At 41.6% G+C, this 12484-nt stretch overlaps 1 protein-coding gene across 3 annotated transcripts in view; it reads right to left on the reverse strand.

Annotated features, from left to right (window-relative positions):
* LOC129171388 (uncharacterized) overlaps positions 1-10741 on the reverse strand; it is a 148644-nt gene extending 137903 nt beyond the window's left edge. For all 3 annotated transcript variants that reach the window (XM_054759992.1, XM_054759991.1, XM_054759989.1), the window contains exon 1: positions 10612-10741. The gene's annotated coding sequence lies outside the window, so the exon portion shown is untranslated. The remainder of the gene's footprint in view (positions 1-10611) is intronic.
* Between the last annotated feature and the right edge of the window lie 1743 nt (positions 10742-12484).

A 12484-nucleotide genomic window follows, 5' to 3' on the forward strand; every position in this document is an offset into this window, starting at 1 on the left:
ATACGGCGAAAAGAGAGAGGAAAGTTAATTTGTTGAGTGTTGAGATTTAAAGTTAAAACATGACGCAGGAGCCACACACGGCAGAGCGAATCAGCACGCCCTTGCCGCAGCGTAACAATTAAGTGTCCTTTAGCAAACTATTAATTGCCTCGGGATGATTCATGTCGGTCAAAGCGATGTTGTGAGATTAAGACTGGCTGGCACCGTGAAGATGATGTATGAACGCCACAAATCACCAAGCAATCGTTAACAATCGCATCTCTAAAGCGTGATGGATTACAACAAAAATGATGATGCAAGGGGGCGGGGCTAAACAATGATCACCCTTTCAGGGATCGAGCATGAAAGCACGCAGCCAACACCACAGCTGAAAAGACGCAATCATACAGTGTATAAGATGAGCAAACACTAATATTCTTTACTGGAACCTTTAAGGGCGGAACACAAGCGGAACTTTGATTTCCCATAGGACAGTGCTACTCAAATAGTGGGGCGGTGAGGCACCAAGGGGGGCATGAGAGGCATGGTGAACTATAGTAATCGGTAACTAAACGGTTCCGAAGTATGAGTCCTTATTTATGAATGCAATATTTTCATAGAGCATAGAAAACCTGATTACAACCTTTTAAATACGTTTTTTAACATTAGAGCCCTCTAGTATGAAATAACACCCCTATAGTCACATTTACACTTTATGATGATCATCGGTCGAGCGGCAGCTCATGTAGTGCCCGTGTGTGCGGGAGGCGACAAACAGCCACGACCGGCGAAACCCACCGTGTGCACGGCCAGCCACGCCCCAGCGACGAGCAGCTGCGGTTGGCGGGGCTCCAGTGTGTGGCGCCCATAAGGCGGACAGCTGAAAAGCGATCGGATTCGTCAGACTGCCGGGGGGGGGGTCCTACTGGAGCGCAATCAAGCTGATCTCGCATCCAAATTCTCCTTAAAGAAGGCGCCTGATCCTTGAAGTTTCATCAGTGGTTTTGAAAAAGTAAGTCAAATACGTTTTTGTCTAAATGTTATGGTTCCCCTTTCATATCATATAGCCCAGGGGTCACCAACGTGCGTGGTGTCCGCGGGCACCAGGGCGCCTCCCAAGACCACATGAGGCACCTGCAAGCCTGCTTTTCAGGTAATAATGTGAGAACACTAAAAAGAAATGCGTTCTGAAATACAAAATGTGAGTTGTGGATACCAGCGTTTTGTTAATATTCTGGTAAAACAAGCATATTCTCTTTGAAGCTATGAAAATAAATGTTGCAAAAATGAGTATTTTGTAAAAGTAGCTCTCACCGAAAAAAAAAAAAAAAAGGTTGGTGACCCCTGATATAGCCAATAGTACATTTAAAAATGTACACGTGGTCGGTTTCAGTATCGGTATTGGCCGATTTCACTCATGGATGATCGGTATCGGCAGCATAAAACCCTGATCGTAGCATCTCTAGTGTATTGCTATAAGTTGCAGTAACAGTAGCCCGTGTTTGAGAGTATTGTGCCTGTTGTAAGATAACTCTAACCCGCAATAAAAGCATGTTGTTTTTTTAAATTATCATACAAGTGTATAAAAGAGGTGAACATTTGGAGCCTGCGTCATCTTTGGTGACAAGTGGCAACCCTTCCTTTAATAACTCCTCATGATGCAGAAAAAAAAGGCACACACACACAAAAAAGCATAGTTAATCCTTTGATGTTGAATATTTGCTTCACTCATTTCTACATTTTGTTGGGATTAATTTACTTTTTCTCTATTAAAAAAAAAATCATGTACATAAGCATTCACAGCCTTTGCTCGATATCTGAGTTCAAGTCGTTTCGTACAGGATGTCACAGCTATCCTTGGGCAGTTTTCTCTTTGCGGCACCTCTCAAGCTCCATCGGGTTGAATGGGAAGCGTCGGTGGAGAGCCCTTTTCACATCTCTCCAGATAGAATTCAAGTCTGGGCTCTGGCTGGGCCACTCAAGGACATTCACGGAGTTGTCCTGCTAAATGACGACCCGGTCTGAGGTCAAATCAATGGAAGTGGGATGCAATTTTCAATCTCATGGCAAAGGCTGTCAATACTTACGCACATGTCAATTTCTTTGCCCTTTATTTTTAATACATTTAGAAAAAATGTATTTTTTCATGTTATTCAGGGTATTGTGCATAAAATTTTGAGGAGAAAAATGAATTCATTCCATTTTGGAATAAGACTTGAATGTAACAAAATGGGGAAAAAACTGATGCGCTGTGAATACTTTTCGGATGCACTATTGTTGGCACTATGAGAAATGCGCCAAAAAAAGGTATGGTTAATCCTTTGACGCTTGCTGAGCTGATGTCTCTGACCATCCAAAGTTTTCCCAAAGACTTTAGACGCACATTTTTTCAAAAAATTTGGATCCAATTCCGATTTGTATAACAGTGCCTGTATGGAGAAATTACTGACGCAAGGTCACCGGTGTAAGAAAGCGCACAATATAAAATATGCAAAAAGAAAAGGATGAATAAGTAAATAGTTAAAAAAAAAAAAAGTTTGAAGCTTACTGACACACCAGCGGGGACGCAGCGTTGACAGCGCCACCTCACATTTACAGACGGATTTGAAGTGGCGCTGTCAGCTGAGGCCCCCGCTGAGGTACTGGAGTAAAACCACCAGTCTGGAGTCAAACTTTATATCACCCCGCATACATGCAAAGGGAGACGTTGCATTGGAATGTGCAAGATTCTTATTTGCTGCATGTTTTACGAGCATCTGGCCATTGTTCTACGTTGTCATATTGAGACTCGCCGCTGACGTCCATCACTATTCAGCCCTCTCCTTCCTCAGCCAGACCACTTGATGTCTTGATCTCCATTACATCATGTCTTCGGTGTTCCATCACTCTTCTATCTGAGCCCGAGAGACGCAGCTGCCGCCTAAATCTCCTCTCCTGGCTCTCGTCCGAGGCGGGAAGCAACAGGGCATCGAGCCACTGCCGGACGAAAAAGACTGCATGTGATCTGACAGGCTGCGACAAACAGCCTCAGAAATATTTGCGACTTTGTCGCCGAGAATGAACTACGGAGTGTCACACCTTTTTTTCCCTATCAGGGGCCATTTTTATGTCAAATTTATTGTTGATTCATTGTCTCTGGAAGCAATGGAAACATAATGGAGTGTACTAGTTGACTGCCACCAGCAGGGGCGCTGTTGTCTCAACAACTCTCCTATAAAACCCACAGATGAGTTTTTAAGCAGCATCCCATTTATTACCTCTGTTTCTGGTGCAAATCTGGGATTTTGTGAAAAAATAGAAGACAATATTCCTTATTTAAATTAAAAATTCTGAGTTTGATTGCTGATTAATCACATTTTGAGAAATAATTGATTGCACTACATGGCTGCAACCAGCATATCAAATCATATTTGAAGCATTTCCAGGTTAAAATTAAAAGCAATCACTGTTGGCAAAGATACACAAAACCCCAGTGGCCAAAATGCTAGAATACGGTGGCCATTTTGTATCAAACACTCGCCATGGAAGTCATTTTTGATGTATTCTATGCTTAAAAACAGAACATACAACCACTGTTATGCCAAAATATACAACACAATACACAACAGTGTCTAAAATGTTACACAACAAGCGTCCACTAAGTCATCTTTGTTGCATTCTAACCTTCAAAGCAGAAGATGCAGTCACTGCTTGCCAAAATACGCAAAACAGCACAACACTGTGGCCAAAATGTTGCAAAAATCCTTAATGTGTACAGTGCAGAAACGCCTCTGTACCGTACCGAATGGACCGTACATGAGATAAAAGGAAATAGTGCCTCGCTATTAATTGACTATTAATGCATGAGAGAGCCAGAAAGCTAAAGAAAAAGCCCCCACGTGGCACCACACAACAACAGCATGGACACATGTGCACGGTGGCGATTAAAAAGCGGGCAAATCAACAACAGGGTGTCTTTTAGATGGATGGCTTCATCGCCGCCGCTCCCTTAAAGACCCACGAGGCGGCTTCCTTAAAGTGTTTGCACATTAGGAGGAAAAGACACAAGAAAACAATTTTAATCCCAAGCATGAGACATGAAAAAAAGTCTTAGAGCTGAAAAAGAAAGAAAAAAAAAGTGTTACCTGCTCCACTTGACTTTGCGTAAGGACTTTTTCTCCCTGTCGCAGCGTGCGTTAAATATGACTTCTATTTTTATTTTTCGGTAAAAACAAAAAAAACAAAAAAAGAAACGAACCCATCTGGGTGTTCTTAACATAACGCCGACCATCTGTGCCAGCACGCAAGTCCCTAACTAGAGATTTGACTTCCAGCGGCCGATAAGACGAGGGTGAGATTTAAGCTCCGGGGAAACATTTGCAGAGAATGAAGGTAAATAGATGAATAAGAGATGAGCCAGAAGAAGAAGAAAAAAAAAAGGACCACATGAAGCTGTAAAGTGACAAAAGATGGCACAAAATGACAAATTAACCGCATATTTTTTCAGTAAATGGCTCTGATTTATCAATGACAACAAAGGGTTTCATTTAGAATCAAGCCAAATGTTATCTTTGTAGAACAATTTGTAACTAAAAGCTACTGTATTTAGTAGAAAACATTTAAATGGTCTTTAATAAAAAATCCTAACTGAAAAATTGATTGCCGATTGCTTTCTCTAAAACCTAATCATCAGGTTAGAAACCTAGGGTCAACAATGGACTCAGATCTGAACTTTAACAACCACATTAAATTAATATCGCATTTTCACCGCCTAAAACACATCCACAGCCAAAATCAAGAGAATAGTGTGTAAGCCAGATTTAGAGGGACTAATGCATGCCTTTGTCTCCAGCAGGCTAGACTACTGTCTGCTCTCTAAATGAGCTGTAAAACAGCTTTAGTACATCCAGAATGCCACTGCTCGAGTCCTGACTAGAACCAGGAAATATGACCATAATAGTCGAGTACTCGGGTCTCTGCACTGGCTTCCTGTCGCACTTTAAAACAGCTCTGCTTGTGTGCAAGTCTTTTCATGGTCTTGTGCCAAAGTACCAAAAAATTCTGTTTTTTTTTGTTTGTTTGCGATTTAAGGCATTTTCAGACAATTTTTTCAGCAAATAACGAATGACTCTTAATGACAATTTGGATTTTTTTTTTTTTTTTCCAGTGGCGGAGCGCTATTTTATTTTGTTAAAAATCAAATCTACAACCTATTTTTGATGAACAGGTTTTAATGATACAATTCAGACATGATTTGATGTATTTCTTTAAAAAGGAAAACCTTTGGAACCAGCTGCATTTTTTTCATTTATAAAACTTGAGTGAGCATTTTGTGCTTTTAGTGTCCCTGTCAGTTGCATGGAAGCGGAACATTTGGATCGCTACAGAGTTGACGTTCGCACCTCAGCTGAATGCCGAAGCTGAGAGATCTGTCAACCCAAAAAAAGGAAAAAAAAAAACACCAATACCCTGCCAAACACAGCTCTGATTAATTTCTGCCCCTTTGTCATTGTCACGTAATAATAACAGCAACATGCCAAGCTTGTATCAGCCGGAGTAATGGTGTTATTGATTATGTCATAGGCAGCCTGCAGGCACGGTGACATCTTTACTTGCACGTGAATGCACATTCTTGCAGCTGAAAGACAGCTTGAACATGTGAAGTGCAGGCATGCTATCAAGTGTTTGGTCGGACTGGAAGCCTCGAGGCAAAGAGCCATTCTCCGCTCTGTTGGGATTTGGCTGCCTTGTTGTCGCCACTGCCCTCAGAGCATGGCGGCTCCTCCGAGGCCGGCTTTGTGTTTCCGCGCACTCCATCACCGGCTCACATGGAGCGCTGTGCCAAGCCAAGCCTGCTGGACACGTGCATCCCAGTTGGCTTTCCTCTCTGGTCACTCTTCCAAGCTCTGTCTCTCTCTACCGGACCTGTCTGTCAGCAGGTCAAAAATATCCCAGCTTTTTTCTTCAACAATCCACAAAGTTGCTAATCTTGCGTATTTAAAAGAGGAAGGCAATGACTAACTATGCGCTACAAATATGACTTGTTTTGTACCATTTATATCGTGGTTTTAAATTATTTCTCCCATCATTTGCCTCAAAACTGCCTTGTCATGTCACGCGTCTACTACCTTTAGCTAGCAGGAGTCATGGGTAGCGAAAGTGCCAGAGCTCCAAAACCCTCTTCGGTCGTTAAAGTCTCCTGTTTGGGAACGCTGCAGTCACACAAACATGAAGTCAAACATGAAAATAACATTAGATTATGATGAGGTCTGGCGTGCACCTGCAGGCACAGGTTTGACAGAAACAAGAAGGTTGGGAACCACTGTTTGAAGTGTTACAGTTTGGTATTAATCCAAATGATCCATCTACACAATATAATCATTCTTAACTCTCAACTTTACTCCACTGCAGAGCGTCGGCTAGCGTACATTGGGGGCGCCACCAAGCAGAAGGTAGAGGGGACAGGGTGTAAATCAAGATACATCCCCGGCCTGATCGCTGCTGAATGGAGCAGATAGAGAACGTGGCATTGAGGTCAGCTTCCATTAGCTACACCTCAGAGTCACACAGATGGATAACTCTGCAGCCGTTTGTGGTGGGTGTGCGCTTGTTCTACTGCTGTTTACACCTCGATGGCACTTTAGCGGTTATATGCCAACACACGAGGGAGGACTGTTCCACATCTTCTGCTTCCCAACCCTTAATCTACAATCCAGGGTTTAAGTGCTGGTCACTAATGTCATGTTTGTAAATCACTGATATGCAAATGTATTAGTTGCAACACTAGTTGCTCATTATTTGGTTAGTCAAAGCGACACTTTTTTTAAAGTGGGCACATTATATGGCAAGCAGGACGTGACCTGTCACCATTCCCGTCAACATTTGCATTTCAAAATAAGGGACATTTTGCAGAAAATCAGGGAAATTGTGGTCTCTTCACCAGAATTTGCATCAGATCCAGTAGGGGGGCAGGGGTGCTGCCTTAAGGACTGGCGTGCTCTTATTCTGAAGGCTTGAGGTTACCGGCTACAGGATGCGTTATTGCAAACAAACCAGAAGCTATTCTGCTCTGAGCAGATTGTCTTTTTTTTATTGAAGGTCAAAATACAGCAATTCCTCACCATTTACCACTTTGAACTTCACGACTTCACTCGATTACAATTTCTCAAAAATACATCAACTCATTCAATACCAAAGACGTAGTTATACATTAGTTATACACCGAACGTTGAATCCCAAAAACCTATTTATACGTCTTTTTATGCTTTTTTGATGATGCGACTCCCCACCAATGTATTAGGCTTCAGAGCAATTTTAATGCCACTTGGTGGGAGAAGTGCATTTGATAAGAGCTTGACAGGGACCGGGAGAGGACAGAGAAACACACATGACAGGAAGGAGGAAGTGGGAGAGCGTGAAGTGTAGCGTGCAGAAGGTTACGCATTGTAGGGAAATTGTAACGCATGCACATGCAAGTGCACACGCACGCACACAGTCCAGTTCAAAATTGTAAACAGTTCATGGTGTTAAAACGTATTTAATCAACAGCGCCCCTGCTGGTCGCCGCCAAGTAGTGCACTCCAGTTTGCCTCAATAGATTGATCGATCGACAATAAGTGAAGCCAAACAAACAGCATCAACAAAACGAACACAGATTTTGAACAATCTTATCCGCGACGCATCGCCGAGCACTAATGAATTTCTGCTGGGGTCCTGATGCGCCGCCAATGTCACGCTGTCACCTGGGCTGGGCCATTATTGCACAGGCATTCTTAATAGCCCTATAGATTAAAGTCCGGCAGAACAAGACACCGACAGATTAAAAAAAGAAAGATAGGGAAAGAGGATGATGAATGGCCTCCGATTGAGAGGCAATCATGCATAAATTACTTGGATGTGCTTGGGTATAATAACCAGTTTTAGGGGATCACTCACGCTTCGAGGCGGAGGGGTTTGGAGATATAGAGGTGAGAGAGGAGGGATGGCGGTTGGCTGTGATGGGGGACGGGGGGGCGGGGGGGGGGGGGGGGGTCAGACGGGCGGCGGGGTAAAGAAGGAAGCGGGTCGCAGCTGTCTACTCAATCACATCAGTGTCAAGGGTATCGCCCTGACACCGTCTCCACTCTTTGCCCCGAGCCTCCAACATACATCTCCAACAAATCTCCTGATAGACAGTCGCAGACAGCATCTATGTCCCCCCTCCTCCCATCCCCAGGGCCCCCACCCCCACCCCCAAGGTTCTACAAGCATTTCTCAAAGGCCCTGCAGGATTCCGCCCGCAGCCTCGCGAACAGCTGATTATTCAAGAAGCCGGCTAACAAGATTCTGACATGCTAGAGCAGCTCACCTTCCTCGGAATGGGAATTCAAGGGAATTGTCTTTGAAAACTGTAGAAAAATATCAATAAATTATCAGTTTTTACACAAGACAAAATTTCGGAACTTTCAGAACCTCACTCTATTCTGTCATTTATCCGGCTGGCTTGCAGTGGTATACAACGTTGACAATATTTTGTTATTCTTAACCCTCTTCCTGTTTGTAATATGATATTCACCGCAACCCATTTAGGCAGCAAACTAGCTGGACTGGTAACCATAAAAGAAACGTCAAGGGACCTCACTCCAGTCAGTTTATTGCAAGTTGGATTGTAGGTCGTGTGCAATATTTTGTTTTTAAATAAAAGTTGCTCTTCCTGCTTCTGTTTTGATTTCTACAGCAGCCCATTTAGGCAGCAAACTAGTCAGGCGTGAAATAACTACGCCCTCTACTGGTTGCTTCCAAGTACATATAACCTTATTTTTATTATGTTATAAAGAATAAAACAGGGAAATAGCGATCACTTCAAAGCTGTATTTTTACGAAAAGGTATTTTTAAATCACAATTACTAATTGAAAAAGTATTTTTCAATTTACAACAATTTCAAAAGTAACTAACTAACAGGGGAGGCAGATATATTGATGCGCTAACTTTGACAGCCACAGGAACCTCACTCCATTCAATGTTTATGGAACATTGCATTATAATATACAGCAATTCCTTGTTTATTGAGGTTAATTGGTTCCAGACCCAATAGTGATAACTGAATTTCCACAAAGTAGTATTCCTTCTTTAAAAATGCAATACTCATAAAATTCATAGTTAGAGCACAGAAAACATTTAACATTATTAGAGCCCTATAGACATGAAATAACACCCCTATAGTGACCTTTACAATCATATTATCCAATGTAGTAGACATAATAAGAGTAAATAGGCCGTAATAGTTGCCTGTGTTAAGGATTATTGTGTCTGTGATGAGATAATTCCGACCACAAATAAAAGCCTGTTGTTCTGGCAATCAAGTCTGATGCTTGTGTGTCTCACCAAACTTTCTGAATGCCTTGTATTTGTACATGAGTTGATGTAGCCATTTTTTTTTTACTAATAGTAGGTTGTATTCAACCAAGAAACAGCATGATTTATTAATGTATTTTTAAAAGACTGCAACTGAGTGAAGACCTGCTTCCTGTTTGTTTTGATTCATACAGCAGCACGTTTAGGCAGCAAGCTGGTCGGGCCTGATGAAATTATACAAATTGTTGCTTTCATGCGCATATAACATTATTATTTATATATTATTCAGAACAAATCAGACACTTGTGAATGAAAAAAGCCCTTTGCTGAGAAATGACGAGTCTGATGTTCAATAAAATATTTCGCTCTGACATTTGGCAAGCAATAACAAATCGACCTCAAGTGTGGGAAACCCTGCATTATTGCATCATTTTATGATATTGACAATGATGTCATTATCCCCGCTTCTGTTATTGTGACATTTGTACTTGTTTTCATTTGTTTCTTCGACAAGCAAGGCAAAATGAGCAGGGGTGCCCTAACTTTTTCCAAATAGGGCCGTATACGGAAAAATGAAAAGATGCGTAGGTCCATGTTATATTTAAAAGAAAAAAAACAGCCACTATCTGAAGCTTTGTGTGATAGGTGACAAAGCATATTATATTAATATGAGCTTTTTCTCCTTGCATCACACTTTTTTATCATTAAAAAGGTTTTTTTTTCTATGTTCTTGTGAATCTTTTTTGCCCCTCATATTTTGACTTTATCCCCAAATATTTTTGATTTAGTTCACGTAATATAAACTTTTTTTAACCTAATTTCCCAAAAACTGCATCTTTATTCTTTGTTTTGATTCTTATATTATGGTTTTCAAAATATTTCAAGTTAATGCCTCTAAAATCGATTTTTTTCCCCTGATAATATTATGACGTAATTGTTGTAAAATTGACTTATTTTCTTTAAAGAGTATCAGCTTTTTCCTATATATTATAACTTTATTCCCCTATTTTTAGAACGTGCCAAGGGCCATTAAAAAAAAAAAAAAGGCAAGGTACAAAGGGCCCCCGGACCGCACTTTGGACACCCCTGTGCTAGAGGGATTACACATGTTTTTGCTGCATGTTAAGTCATTTCTACATGGCGACAAATTCTATATGTACTTTGCTGTAATATTTATCTTCACGCTAGGGTCATATACACTAGCAGTGAAAAGTTTGGACACATTTGCCTATGCTAAAGAATGAGAAAGCTAGGACATATCACGGATTTCAAGGGTATCACAGTGATTTTTCTGTTTATGTTGTGACGCAATTCCTTACCTCCTTTAGTGCCCAGTTTCTTCAGCTGTGCCGCTGAGGATGCTTCTGATGACCAAGTCAGGCTGCAAATATTGCAAAATCAACCAACTAGCCACACAGATCACACAGAGCGTCCATTTGTACGTTTGGAACCTGGGGAGAGGAAGCAATTAGGATACAGATAAGTACTAAATAAGAAGAAGCTGCTGTCCCTTATTTTAAAGCTGTGATCGGTTGACATAATGAATGTTGACCTGCCAAAATGTGGTACCAGAGGGGTTAAAAAAAACAACTCAATTGACTCAATTCCAAAGAACTTCATTTGGAGGATGAATACTACAGTACAGTATATCCTCACTCCATAATGAAAGTGTGCACCATCTGCAGAAACTCAAACAGCCAACAGTAGGATTGGCAGCGGCTCAGGCCAGCTACAGTTTTAGGCCTCGGGGGAGCTATCTCTGAGGCCGTCACAACACTCGAGGGCCCGGGCATTCGTCTCCCCTTCTCCACATCTCTCTTCATCAGCATCACTGGTTTGAAACGTGCCGCCGCTGCTGCATGCAGTCCCCCCCCTCCTCTTTTTTGTAGCCCAAGTGGTGTATTAATGCTAGCACAGCAGGGAGCAAAACAAACCACTTAACTTCATCTTATTCACAATGGCAAATTAGGCAGAAAAAAATACAGAAGCACATACCGCCTCAAAGTAGAGCGAGGGGGAGGACTTTTTTCCTTAGTGACTCATTATAGAGACGGTAATAAGGAGGGAAGCTGGTGGAATGGGCAAAATTGCGAGGGGATACACTGGTTAATATTTACACTGCACTTTGTCACCTTCAAATTCTATACCGCGCAGCAGTAGAACCCAGCCAGGACGATTAATAGCTCCACTTCTCACGCCATTAATCCTTAAAGATGATATGGACAGACTCCCACTCCCGCCATCTGTGGGCTTTTTCTTTACTCTACTTCACCTATGACCCTCAGCACCCAGCCACTTTGTGTTCAGGGAGAATCACTCAGACGTAAGTTTGAAGTTAAGCGGGCAGAGGTTGAGTCCGGGAGGTCCTCAGATAATTAAGAAAAAATTTCTAAAGTGCCAAAGGAAAGGCTGATAGCAGGTGTGTCCTAAAATTGCTCCAAGGGCCATTTTGATATTGGTGATTTTATACACCAACTAAAAGCAATGCTAAGACAGACTAAGCTACGTATACACAGTTATCCCTTGCCACATCACAGTTCAAATTTAGCAGCTTCATTTTATCACGGTTTTTCAAAAAGACATTAATAAAATCATACTGTTTGAATACTGTTTATTAGAAAACAAACTTACATTTCAAGCACAAAAATGGCTAAATGAACTAAAACAAGGCATTCACAAGACGTATTCAAAGATGTTGATGAAATGTAGTATTCTACACTGGTCACTAGGTGTCAGTAATGTTACTGTAATGTTCAGTGAGACACACAAGCATCAGGCTTGCCTGAGCAACAGGCTCTTATTGCAGCTTTGAATAACCTCACAACAGGCACAATAATCCCTAATAAAAACATGGGCTACTGTTGAGGCGTCACATCCTGTTGGCATCTTCAAGTTCCCCTAGTGAACACATTCATAGCAAGACATACGAGCGCAAGACCAACGTATGTCTTAAATGGCTTATCTTCTCTTATTGTGTCTACTATATTGGTTAATAGGAGTATAAAGGCGACTATAGGGGTGTTACTTCATGTCTAGAGTGCTCTATTGTTAAAAAACGTATTTAGAAGGTCGTAAACAGGTCTTCTACACGCTAAGTAGGAAAGTATTCCATTTCTAAAGAAGGCATCCTACTTCGTGGAAATTCACGACATTGATTACTTGGTAGCTGTCTTGTTCTGCTATTATAGCGTT

The sequence above is a fragment of the Dunckerocampus dactyliophorus genome, chromosome 18, assembly GCF_027744805.1.
Source record: "Dunckerocampus dactyliophorus isolate RoL2022-P2 chromosome 18, RoL_Ddac_1.1, whole genome shotgun sequence".
Classification (NCBI taxonomy): domain Eukaryota; kingdom Metazoa; phylum Chordata; class Actinopteri; order Syngnathiformes; family Syngnathidae; genus Dunckerocampus; species Dunckerocampus dactyliophorus.